This window comes from Coregonus clupeaformis, chromosome 15, assembly GCF_020615455.1.
Source record: "Coregonus clupeaformis isolate EN_2021a chromosome 15, ASM2061545v1, whole genome shotgun sequence".
In the NCBI taxonomy this organism is placed as follows: domain Eukaryota; kingdom Metazoa; phylum Chordata; class Actinopteri; order Salmoniformes; family Salmonidae; genus Coregonus; species Coregonus clupeaformis.
Genome location: NC_059206.1, coordinates 65034115 through 65047518, shown reverse-complemented (window position 1 = coordinate 65047518; position 13404 = coordinate 65034115). Strand labels below are relative to the sequence as shown.

The 13404-nt window shown below is 48.3% G+C and overlaps 1 protein-coding gene across 1 annotated transcript in view; it reads right to left on the bottom strand.

Annotated features, from left to right (window-relative positions):
- Nucleotides 1–13404, bottom strand: part of herc1 (HECT and RLD domain containing E3 ubiquitin protein ligase family member 1) — a 217215-nt gene that overhangs the window by 158630 nt on the left and 45181 nt on the right.

Below are 13404 nucleotides of genomic sequence, written 5' to 3'. Positions count from 1 at the left end.
CTCTATCTCTATCTCCTCACCATGTAGACACCACTACAGCTCTATCTCTCCTCACCGTGTAGACACCACTACAGCTCTATCTCCTCACCATGTAGACACCACTACAGCTCTATCTCCTCACCATGTAGACACCACTACAGCTCTATCTCTATCTCCTCACCATGTAGACACCACTACAGCTCTATCTCTATCTCCTCACCATGTAGACACCACTACAGCTCTATCTCCTCACCATGTAGACACCACTACAGCTCTATCTCTATCTCCTCACCATGTAGACACCACTACAGCTCTATCTCCTCACCGTGTAGACACCACTACAGCTCTATCTCCTCACCATGTAGACACCACTACAGCTCTATCTCCTCACCATGTAGACACCACTACAGCTCTATCTCTATCTCCTCACCATGTAGACACCACTACAGCTCTATCTCTATCTCCTCACCATGTAGACACCACTACAGCTCTATCTCCTCACCATGTAGACACCACTACAGCTCTATCTCTATCTCCTCACCATGTAGACACCACTACAGCTCTATCTCATCTCCCTCACCATGTAGACACCACTACAGCTCTATCTCCTCACCATGTAGACACCACTACAGCTCTATCTCCCTCACCATGTAGACACCACTACAGCTCTATCTCTATCTCCTCACCATGTAGACACCACTACAGCTCTATCTCTATCTCCTCACCATGTAGACACCACTACAGCTCTATCTCCTCACCATGTAGACACCACTACAGCTCTATCTCCCTCACCATGTAGACACCACTACAGCTCTATCTCTATCTCCTCACCATGTAGACACCACTACAGCTCTATCTCTATCTCCTCACCGTGTAGACACCACTACAGCTCTATCTCCTCACCATGTAGACACCACTACAGCTCTATCTCCTCACCATGTAGACACCACTACAGCTCTATCTCTATCTCCTCACCATGTAGACACCACTACAGCTCTATCTCTATCTCCTCACCATGTAGACACCACTACAGCTCTATCTCCTCACCATGTAGAGGCCACTACAGCTCTATCTCCTCACCATGTAGACACCACTACAGCTCTATCTCCTCACCATGTAGACACCACTACAGCTCTATCTCTCTCCTCACCATGTAGACACCACTTACAGCTCTATCTCCATCTCCTCACCATGTAGACACCACTACAGCTCTATCTCCCTCACCATGTAGACACCACTACAGCTCTATCTCCTCACCATGTAGACACCACTACAGCTCTATCTCCTCACCATGTAGACACCACTACAGCTCTATCTCCATCTCCTCACCATGTAGACACCACTACAGCTCTATCTCCTCACCATGTAGACACCACTACAGCTCTATCTCCTCACCATGTAGAGGCCACTACAGCTCTATCTCTATCTCCTCACCATGTAGACACCACTACAGCTCTATCTCCTCACCATGTAGACACCACTACAGCTCTATCTCCTCACCATGTAGACACCACTACAGCTCTATCTCCTCACCATGTAGACACCACTACAGCTCTATCTCCATCTCCTCACCATGTAGACACCACTACAGCTCTATCTCCATCTCCTCACCATGTAGACACCACTACAGCTCTATCTCCTCACCATGTAGACACCACTACAGCTCTATCTCCTCACCATGTAGACACCACTACAGCTCTATCTCCTCACCATGTAGACACCACTACAGCTCTATCTCCATCTCCTCACCATGTAGACACCACTACAGCTCTATCTCCACCTCACCATGTAGACACCACTACAGCTCTATCTCTATCTCCTCACCATGTAGACACCACTACAGCTCTATCTCCATCCCTCACCATGTAGACACCACTACAGCTCTATCTCCTCACCATGTAGACACCACTTCACAGCTCTATCTCCTCACCATGTAGACACCACTACAGCTCTATCTCCTCACCATGTAGACACCACTACAGCTCTATCTCCTCACCATGTAGACACCACTACAGCTCTATCTCCTCACCATGTAGACACCACTACAGCTCTATCTCTATCTCCTCACCATGTAGACACCACTACAGCTCTATCTCCTCACCATGTAGAGGCCACTACAGCTCTATCTCTCTCTCACCATGTAGACACCACTACAGCTCTATCTCCATCTCCTCACCATGTAGACACCACTACAGCTCTATCTCCATCTCCTCACCATGTAGACACCACTACAGCTCTATCTCCTCACCATGTAGAGGCCACTACAGCTCTATCTCTATCTCCTCACCATGTAGACACCACTACAGCTCTATCTCCTCACCATGTAGACACCACTACAGCTCTATCTCCTCACCATGTAGACACCACTACAGCTCTATCTCCTCACCATGTAGACACCACTACAGCTCTATCTCCTCACCATGTAGAGACCACTACAGCTCTATCTCCTCACCATGTAGACACCACTACAGCTCTATCCCCTCACCATGTAGACACCACTACAGCTCTATCTCTATCTCCTCACCATGTAGACACCACTACAGCTCTATCTCCTCACCATGTAGAGGCCACTACAGCTCTATCTCTATCTCCTCACCATGTAGACACCACTACAGCTCTATCCCCTCACCATGTAGACACCACTACAGCTCTATCTCTATCTCCTCACCATGTAGACACCACTACAGCTCTATCTCCTCACCATGTAGAGGCCACTACAGCTCTATCTCCATCTCCTCACCATGTAGACACCACTACAGCTCTATCTCCTCACCATGTAGACACCACTACAGCTCTATCTCCTCACCATGTAGACACCACTACAGCTCTATCTCCATCTCCTCACCATGTAGACACCACTACAGCTCTCTCCTCACCATGTAGACACCACTACAGCTCTATCTCCATCTCCTCACCATGTAGACACCACTACAGCTCTATCTCCTCACCATGTAGACACCACTACAGCTCTATCTCCTCACCATGTAGACACCACTACAGCTCTATCTCCTCACCATGTAGACACCACTACAGCTCTATCTCCTCACCATGTAGACACCACTACAGCTCTATCTCTATCTCCTCACCGTGTAGAGGCCACTACAGCTCTATCTCCTCACCATGTAGACACCACTACAGCTCTATCTCTATCTCCTCACCATGTAGACACCACTACAGCTCTATCTCCTCACCATGTAGACACCACTACAGCTCTATCTCCTCACCATGTAGACACCACTACAGCTCTATCTCCTCACCATGTAGACACCACTACAGCTCTATCTCCTCACCATGTAGACACCACTACAGCTCTATCTCCTCACCATGTAGAGACCACTACAGCTCTATCTCCTCACCATGTAGACACCACTACAGCTCTATCCCCTCACCATGTAGACACCACTACAGCTCTATCTCTATCTCCTCACCATGTAGACACCACTACAGCTCTATCTCCTCACCATGTAGAGACCACTACAGCTCTATCTCTATCTCCTCACCATGTAGACACCACTACAGCTCTATCCCCTCACCATGTAGACACCACTACAGCTCTATCTCCCTATCTCCTCACCATGTAGACACCACTACAGCTCTATCTCCTCACCATGTAGAGGCCACTACAGCTCTATCTCTCTCCTCACCATGTAGACACCACTACAGCTCTATCTCTATCTCCTCACCATGTAGACACCACTACAGCTCTATCTCCATCTCCTCACCATGTAGACACCACTACAGCTCTATCTCCTCACCATGTAGACACCACTACAGCTCTATCTCCATCTCCTCACCATGTAGACACCACTACTGCTCTATCTCCTCACCATGTAGACACCACTACAGCTCTATCTCCTCACCATGTAGACACCACTACAGCTCTATCTCCTCACCATGTAGACACCACTACAGCTCTATCTCCCTCACCATGTAGACACCACTACAGCTCTATCTCTATCTCCTCACCATGTAGAGGCCACTACAGCTCTATCTCTCCTCACCATGTAGACACCACTACAGCTCTATCTCTATCTCCTCACCATGTAGACACCACTACAGCTCTATCTCCTCACCATGTAGAGGCCACTACAGCTCTATCTCCTCACCATGTAGACACCACTACAGCTCTATCTCTATCTCCTCACCATGTAGACACCACTACAGCTCTATCTCTATCTCCTCACCATGTAGACACCACTACAGCTCTATCTCCTCACCATGTAGACACCACTACAGCTCTATCTCTATCTCCTCACCATGTAGACACCACTACAGCTCTATCTCCTCACCATGTAGACACCACTACAGCTCTATCTCTATCTCCTCACCATGTAGACACCACTACAGCTCTATCTCCTCACCATGTAGAGGCCACTACAGCTCTATCTCCTCACCATGTAGACACCACTACAGCTCTATCTCCTCACCATGTAGACACCACTACAGCTCTATCTCCTCACCATGTAGACACCACTACAGCTCTATCTCCTCACCATGTAGACACCACTACAGCTCTATCTCCTCACCATGTAGACACCACTACAGCTCTATCTCCTCACCATGTAGACACCACTACAGCTCTATCTCTATCTCCTCACCATGTAGACACCACTACAGCTCTATCTCTATCTCTCACCATGTAGACACCACTACAGCTCTATCTCTATCTCCTCACCATGTAGACACCACTACAGCTCTATCTCTATCTCCTCACCATGTAGACACCACTACAGCTCTATCTCCTCACCATGTAGACACCACTACAGCTCTATCTCTACTCACCATGTAGACACCACTACAGCTCTATCTCCTCACCATGTAGACGCCACTACAGCTCTATCTCCTCACCATGTAGACACCACTACAGCTCTATCTCTATCTCCTCACCATGTAGACACCACTACAGCTCTATCTCTATCTCCTCACCATGTAGACACCACTACAGCTCTATCTCCCTCACCATGTAGACACCACTACAGCTCTATCTCCTCACCATGTAGACACCACTACAGCTCTATCTCCTCACCATGTAGACACCACTACAGCTCTATCTCCTCACCATGTAGACACCACTACAGCTCTATCTCCTCACCATGTAGACACCACTACAGCTCTATCTCCTCACCATGTAGAGGCCACTACAGCTCTATCTCTATCTCCTCACCATGTAGACACCACTACAGCTCTATCTCCTCACCATGTAGACACCACTACAGCTCTATCTCTATCTCCTCACCATGTAGACACCACTACAGCTCTATCTCCTCACCATGTAGAGACCACTACAGCTCTATCTCCATCTCCTCACCATGTAGACACCACTACAGCTCTATCTCCTCACCATGTAGACACCACTACAGCTCTATCTCCTCACCATGTAGACACCACTACAGCTCTATCTCCTCACCATGTAGACACCACTACAGCTCTATCTCTATCTCCTCACCATGTAGACACCACTACAGCTCTATCTCTATCTCCTCACCATGTAGACACCACTACAGCTCTATCTCCTCACCATGTAGACACCACTACAGCTCTATCTCCTCACCATGTAGACACCACTACAGCTCTATCTCTATCTCCTCACCATGTAGACACCACTACAGCTCTATCTCCCTCACCATGTAGACACCACTACAGCTCTATCTCTATCTCCTCACCATGTAGAGGCCACTACAGCTCTATCTCCTCACCATGTAGACACCACTACAGCTCTATCTCCTCACCATGTAGACACCACTACAGCTCTATCTCTATCTCCTCACCATGTAGAGACCACTACAGCTCTATCTCCTCACCATGTAGACACCACTACAGCTCTATCTCCTCACCATGTAGACACCACTACAGCTCTATCTCCATCTCCTCACCATGTAGACACCACTACAGCTCTATCTCCTATCTCCTCACCATGTAGACACCACTACAGCTCTATCTCCTCACCATGTAGACACCACTACAGCTCTATCTCTATCTCCTCACCATGTAGACACCACTACAGCTCTATCTCCATCTCCTCACCATGTAGACACCACTACAGCTCTATCTCCTCACCATGTAGACACCACTACAGCTCTATCTCCTCACCATGTAGACACCACTACAGCTCTATCTCCTACTCACCATGTAGACACCACTACAGCTCTATCTCTATCTCCTCACCATGTAGACACCACTACAGCTCTATCTCCTCACCATGTAGACACCACTACAGCTCTATCTCCTCACCATGTAGACACCACTACAGCTCTATCTCCTCACCATGTAGACACCACTACAGCTCTATCTCTATTCCTCACCATGTAGACGCCACTACAGCTCTATCTCCCTCACCATGTAGACACCACTACAGCTCTATCTCCTCACCATGTAGACACCACTACAGCTCTATCTCTATCTCCTCACCATGTAGACACCACTACAGCTCTATCTCTATCTCCTCACCATGTAGACACCACTACAGCTCTATCTCCTCACCATGTAGACACCACTACAGCTCTATCTCCTCACCATGTAGAGGCCACTACAGCTCTATCTCTATCTCCTCACCATGTAGAGGCCACTACAGCTCTATCTCCTCACCATGTAGACACCACTACAGCTCTATCTCCATCTCCTCACCGTGTAGAGGCCACTACAGCTCTATCTCCTCACCATGTAGAGGCCACTACAGCTCTATCTCCATCTCCTCACCATGTAGACACCACTACAGCTCTATCTCCTCACCATGTAGACACCACTACAGCTCTATCTCTATCTCCTCACCATGTAGAGGCCACTACAGCTCTATCTCCTCACCATGTAGAGGCCACTACAGCTCTATCTCTATCTCCTCACCATGTAGAGACCACTACAGCTCTATCTCTATCTCCTCACCATGTAGAGGCCACTACAGCTCTATCTCTATCTCCTCACCATGTAGAGGCCACTACAGCTCTATCTCTATCTCCTCACCATGTAGAGGCCACTACAGCTCTATCTCCTCACCATGTAGACACCACTACAGCTCTATCTCCATCTCCTCACCATGTAGACACCACTACAGCTCTATCTCCTCACCATGTAGACACCACTACAGCTCTATCTCTATCTCCTCACCATGTAGAGGCCACTACAGCTCTATCTCCTCACCATGTAGACACCACTACAGCTCTATCTCCATCTCCTCACCATGTAGACACCACTACAGCTCTATCTCCTCACCATGTAGACACCACTACAGCTCTATCTCCTCACCATGTAGACACCACTACAGCTCTATCTCCTCACCGTGTAGACACCACTACAGCTCTATCTCCTCACCATGTAGACACCACTACAGCTCTATCTCCTCACCATGTAGACACCACTACAGCTCTATCTCCATCTCCTCACCATGTAGACACCACTACAGCTCTATCTCCTCACCATGTAGAGACCACTACAGCTCTATCTCCTCACCATGTAGAGGCCACTACAGCTCTATCTCCTCACCATGTAGACACCACTACAGCTCTATCTCCTCACCATGTAGACACCACTACAGCTCTATCTCCTCACCATGTAGAGGCCACTACAGCTCTATCTCTATCTCCTCACCATGTAGACACCACTACAGCTCTATCTCTATCTCCTCACCATGTAGAGGCCACTACAGCTCTATCTCCTCACCATGTAGACACCACTACAGCTCTATCTCCTCACCATGTAGACACCACTACAGCTCTATCTCTATCTCCTCACCATGTAGACACCACTACAGCTCTATCTCCTCACCATGTAGACACCACTACAGCTCTATCTCTATCTCCTCACCATGTAGACACCACTACAGCTCTATCTCCTCACCGTGTAGACACCACTACAGCTCTATCTATATCTCCTCACCATGTAGACACCACTACAGCTCTATCTCTATCTCCTCACCATGTAGACACCACTACAGCTCTATCTCCTCACCATGTAGACACCACTACAGCTCTATCTCCTCACCATGTAGACACCACTACAGCTCTATCTCCTCACCATGTAGACACCACTACAGCTCTATCTCCATCTCCTCACCATGTAGACACCACTACAGCTCTATCTCCTCACCATGTAGACACCACTACAGCTCTATCTCCTCACCATGTAGAGGCCACTACAGCTCTATCTCTATCTCCTCACCATGTAGACACCACTACAGCTCTATCTCCTCACCATGTAGACACCACTACAGCTCTATCTCCATCTCCTCACCATGTAGACACCACTACAGCTCTATCTCCTCACCATGTAGAGGCCACTACAGCTCTATCTCTATCTCCTCACCATGTAGACACCACTACAGCTCTATCTATATCTCCTCACCATGTAGACACCACTACAGCTCTATCTCCTCACCATGTAGACACCACTACAGCTCTATCTCTATCTCCTCACCATGTAGACACCACTACAGCTCTATCTCTATCTCCTCACCATGTAGAGGCCACTACAGCTCTATCTCCTCACCATGTAGACACCACTACAGCTCTATCTCCATCTCCTCACCATGTAGACACCACTACAGCTCTATCTCCTCACCATGTAGAGGCCACTACAGCTCTATCTCCTCACCATGTAGACACCACTACAGCTCTATCTCCTCACCATGTAGACACCACTACAGCTCTATCTCTATCTCCTCACCATGTAGACACCACTACAGCTCTATCTCTATCTCCTCACCATGTAGACACCACTACAGCTCTATCTCCTCACCATGTAGACACCACTACAGCTCTATCTCTATCTCCTCACCATGTAGACACCACTACAGCTCTATCTCTATCTCCTCACCATGTAGACACCACTACAGCTCTATCTCCTCACCATGTAAACAACCACTACAGCTCTATCTCTATCTCCTCACCATGTAGAGGCCACTACAGCTCTATCTCTATCTCCTCACCATGTAGACACCACTACAGCTCTATCTCCTCACCGTGTAGAGGCCACTACAGCTCTATCTCCTCACCATGTAGACACCACTACAGCTCTATCTCCTCACCATGTAGACACCACTACAGCTCTATCTCTATCTCCTCACCATGTAGAGGCCACTACAGCTCTATCTCCTCACCATGTAGACACCACTACAGCTCTATCTCCTCACCATGTAGACACCACTACAGCTCTATCTCCTCACCATGTAGACACCACTACAGCTCTATCTCTATCTCCTCACCATGTAGACACCACTACAGCTCTATCTCTATCTCCTCACCATGTAGACACCACTACAGCTCTATCTCTATCTCCTCACCATGTAGACACCACTACAGCTCTATCTCCTCACCGTGTAGACACCACTACAGCTCTATCTCCTCACCATGTAGACACCACTACAGCTCTATCTCTATCTCCTCACCATGTAGACACCACTACAGCTCTATCTCTATCTCCTCACCATGTAGACACCACTACAGCTCTATCTCCTCACCATGTAGACACCACTACAGCTCTATCTCCTCACCATGTAGACACCACTACAGCTCTCATCTCCTCACCATGTAGACACCACTACAGCTCTATCTCCTCACCATGTAGACACCACTACAGCTCTATCTCTATCTCCTCACCATGTAGACACCACTACAGCTCTATCTCTATCTCCTCACCATGTAGACACCACTACAGCTCTATCTCCTCACCATGTAGACACCACTACAGCTCTATCTCCATCTCCTCACCATGTAGACACCACTACAGCTCTATCTCCTCACCATGTAGAGGCCACTACAGCTCTATCTCTATCTCCTCACCATGTAGACACCACTACAGCTCTATCTCCTCACCATGTAGACACCACTACAGCTCTATCTCCTCACCATGTAGACACCACTACAGCTCTATCTCTATCTCCTCACCATGTAGACACCACTACAGCTCTATCTCTATCTCCTCACCATGTAGAGGCCACTACAGCTCTATCTATATCTCCTCACCATGTAGACACCACTACAGCTCTATCTCCTCACCATGTAGACACCACTACAGCTCTATCTCCTCACCATGTAGACACCACTACAGCTCTATCTCTATCTCCTCACCATGTAGACACCACTACAGCTCTATCTCTCTCACCATGTAGACACCACTACAGCTCTATCTCCTCACCATGTAGACACCACTACAGCTCTATCTCCTCACCATGTAGACACCACTACAGCTCTATCTCTATCCCTCACCATGTAGACACCACTACAGCTCTATCTCTATCTCCTCACCATGTAGACACCACTACAGCTCTATCTCCTCACCATGTAGACACCACTACAGCTCTATCTCTATCTCCTCACCATGTAGACACCACTACAGCTCTATCTCCTCACCGTGTAGAGGCCACTACAGCTCTATCTCCTCACCATGTAGACACCACTACAGCTCTATCTCTATCTCCTCACCATGTAGAGGCCACTACAGCTCTATCTCCTCACCGTGTAGAGGCCACTACAGCTCTATCTCCTCACCGTGTAGAGGCCACTACAGCTCTATCTCCTCACCGTGTAGAGGCCACTACAGCTCTATCTCCTCACCATGTAGACACCACTACAGCTCTATCTCTATCTCCTCACCATGTAGAGGCCACTACAGCTCTATCTCCTCACCATGTAGAGGCCACTGCAGCTCTATCTCCTCACCATGTAGAGGCCACTACAGCTCTATCTCCTCACCATGTAGACACCACTACAGCTCTATCTCCTCACCATGTAGACACCACTACAGCTCTATCTCTATCTCCTCACCATGTAGACACCACTACAGCTCTATCTCTATCTCCTCACCATGTAGACACCACTACAGCTCTATCTCCTCACCATGTAGACACCACTACAGCTCTATCTCTCCTCACCATGTAGACACCACTACAGCTCTATCTCCTCACCATGTAGACACCACTACAGCTCTATCTCCATCTCCTCACCATGTAGACACCACTACAGCTCTATCTCCCTCACCATGTAGACACCACTACAGCTCTATCTCTCCTCACCATGTAGACACCACTACAGCTCTATCTCCTCACCATGTAGACACCACTACAGCTCTATCTCTATCTCCTCACCATGTAGACACCACTACAGCTCTATCTCCTCACCATGTAGACACCACTACAGCTCTATCTCCTCACCATGTAGACACCACTACAGCTCTATCTCCATCTCCTCACCATGTAGACACCACTACAGCTCTATCTCCTCACCATGTAGACACCACTACAGCTCTATCTCCTCACCATGTAGACACCACTACAGCTCTATCTCTATCTCCTCACCATGTAGACACCACTACAGCTCTATCTCTATCTCCTCACCATGTAGACACCACTACAGCTCTATCTCCATCTCCTCACCATGTAGACACCACTACAGCTCTATCTCTATCTCCTCACCATGTAGACACCACTACAGCTCTATCTCCTCACCATGTAGACACCACTACAGCTCTATCTCCTCACCATGTAGACGCCACTACAGCTCTATCTCCATCTCCTCACCATGTAGACACCACTACAGCTCTATCTCCTCACCATGTAGACACCACTACAGCTCTATCTCCTCACCATGTAGACACCACTACAGCTCTATCTCCTCACCATGTAGACACCACTACAGCTCTATCTCTCTCACCATGTAGACACCACTACAGCTCTATCTCCTCACCATGTAGACACCACTACAGCTCTATCTCTCTCACCATGTAGAGGCCACTACAGCTCTATCTCCTCACCATGTAGACACCACTACAGCTCTATCTCCTCACCATGTAGACACCACTACAGCTCTATCTCTTCTCTCACCATGTAGACACCACTACAGCTCTATCTCCTCACCATGTAGACACCACTACAGCTCTATCTCCTCACCATGTAGACACCACTACAGCTCTATCTCTCTCTCACCATGTAGACACCACTACAGCTCTATCTCCTCACCATGTAGACACCACTACAGCTCTATCTCCTCACCATGTAGACACCACTACAGCTCTATCTCCTCACCATGTAGACACCACTACAGCTCTATCTCCTCACCATGTAGACACCACTACAGCTCTATCTCCTCACCATGTAGACACCACTACAGCTCTATCTCCTCACCATGTAGACACCACTACAGCTCTATCTCCTCACCATGTAGACACCACTACAGCTCTATCTCCCTCACCATGTAGACACCACTACAGCTCTATCTCCTCACCATGTAGACACCACTACAGCTCTATCTCCTCACCATGTAGACACCACTACAGCTCTATCTCCTCACCATGTAGACACCACTACAGCTCTATCTCTATCTCCTCACCATGTAGACACCACTACAGCTCTATCTCCTCACCATGTAGACACCACTACAGCTCTATCTCCTCACCATGTAGACACCACTACAGCTCTATCTCCTCACCATGTAGACACCACTACAGCTCTATCTCTATCTCCTCACCATGTAGACACCACTACAGCTCTATCTCCTCACCATGTAGACACCACTACAGCTCTATCTCCTCACCATGTAGACACCACTACAGCTCTATCTCCATCTCCTCACCATGTAGACACCACTACAGCTCTATCTCCTCACCATGTAGACACCACTACAGCTCTATCTCCATCTCCTCACCATGTAGACACCACTACAGCTCTATCTCCTCACCATGTAGAGGCCACTACAGCTCTATCTCTATCTCCTCACCATGTAGACACCACTACAGCTCTATCTCCATCTCCTCACCATGTAGACACCACTACAGCTCTATCTCCTCACCATGTAGAGGCCACTACAGCTCTATCTCTATCTCCTCACCATGTAGACACCACTACAGCTCTATCTCCATCTCCTCACCATGTAGACACCACTACAGCTCTATCTCCTCACCGTGTAGACACCACTACAGCTCTATCTCCTCACCATGTAGACACCACTACAGCTCTATCTCTATCTCCTCACCATGTAGACACCACTACAGCTCTATCTCCTCACCATGTAGACACCACTACAGCTCTATCTCCTCACCATGTAGACACCACTACAGCTCTATCTCCTCACCATGTAGACACCACTACAGCTCTATCTCCTCACCATGTAGACACCACTACAGCTCTATCTCCTCACCATGTAGACACCACTACAGCTCTATCTCTATCTCCTCACCATGTAGACACCACTACAGCTCTATCTCCTCACCATGTAGACACCACTACAGCTCTATCTCCTCACCATGTAGACACCACTACAGCTCTATCTCCATCTCCTCACCATGTAGACACCACTACAGCTCTATCTCCTCACCATGTAGACACCACTACAGCTCTATCTCCTCACCATGTAGACACCACTACAGCTCTATCTCTATCTCCTCACCATGTAGACACCACTACAGCTCTATCTCCTCACCATGTAGACACCACTACAGCTC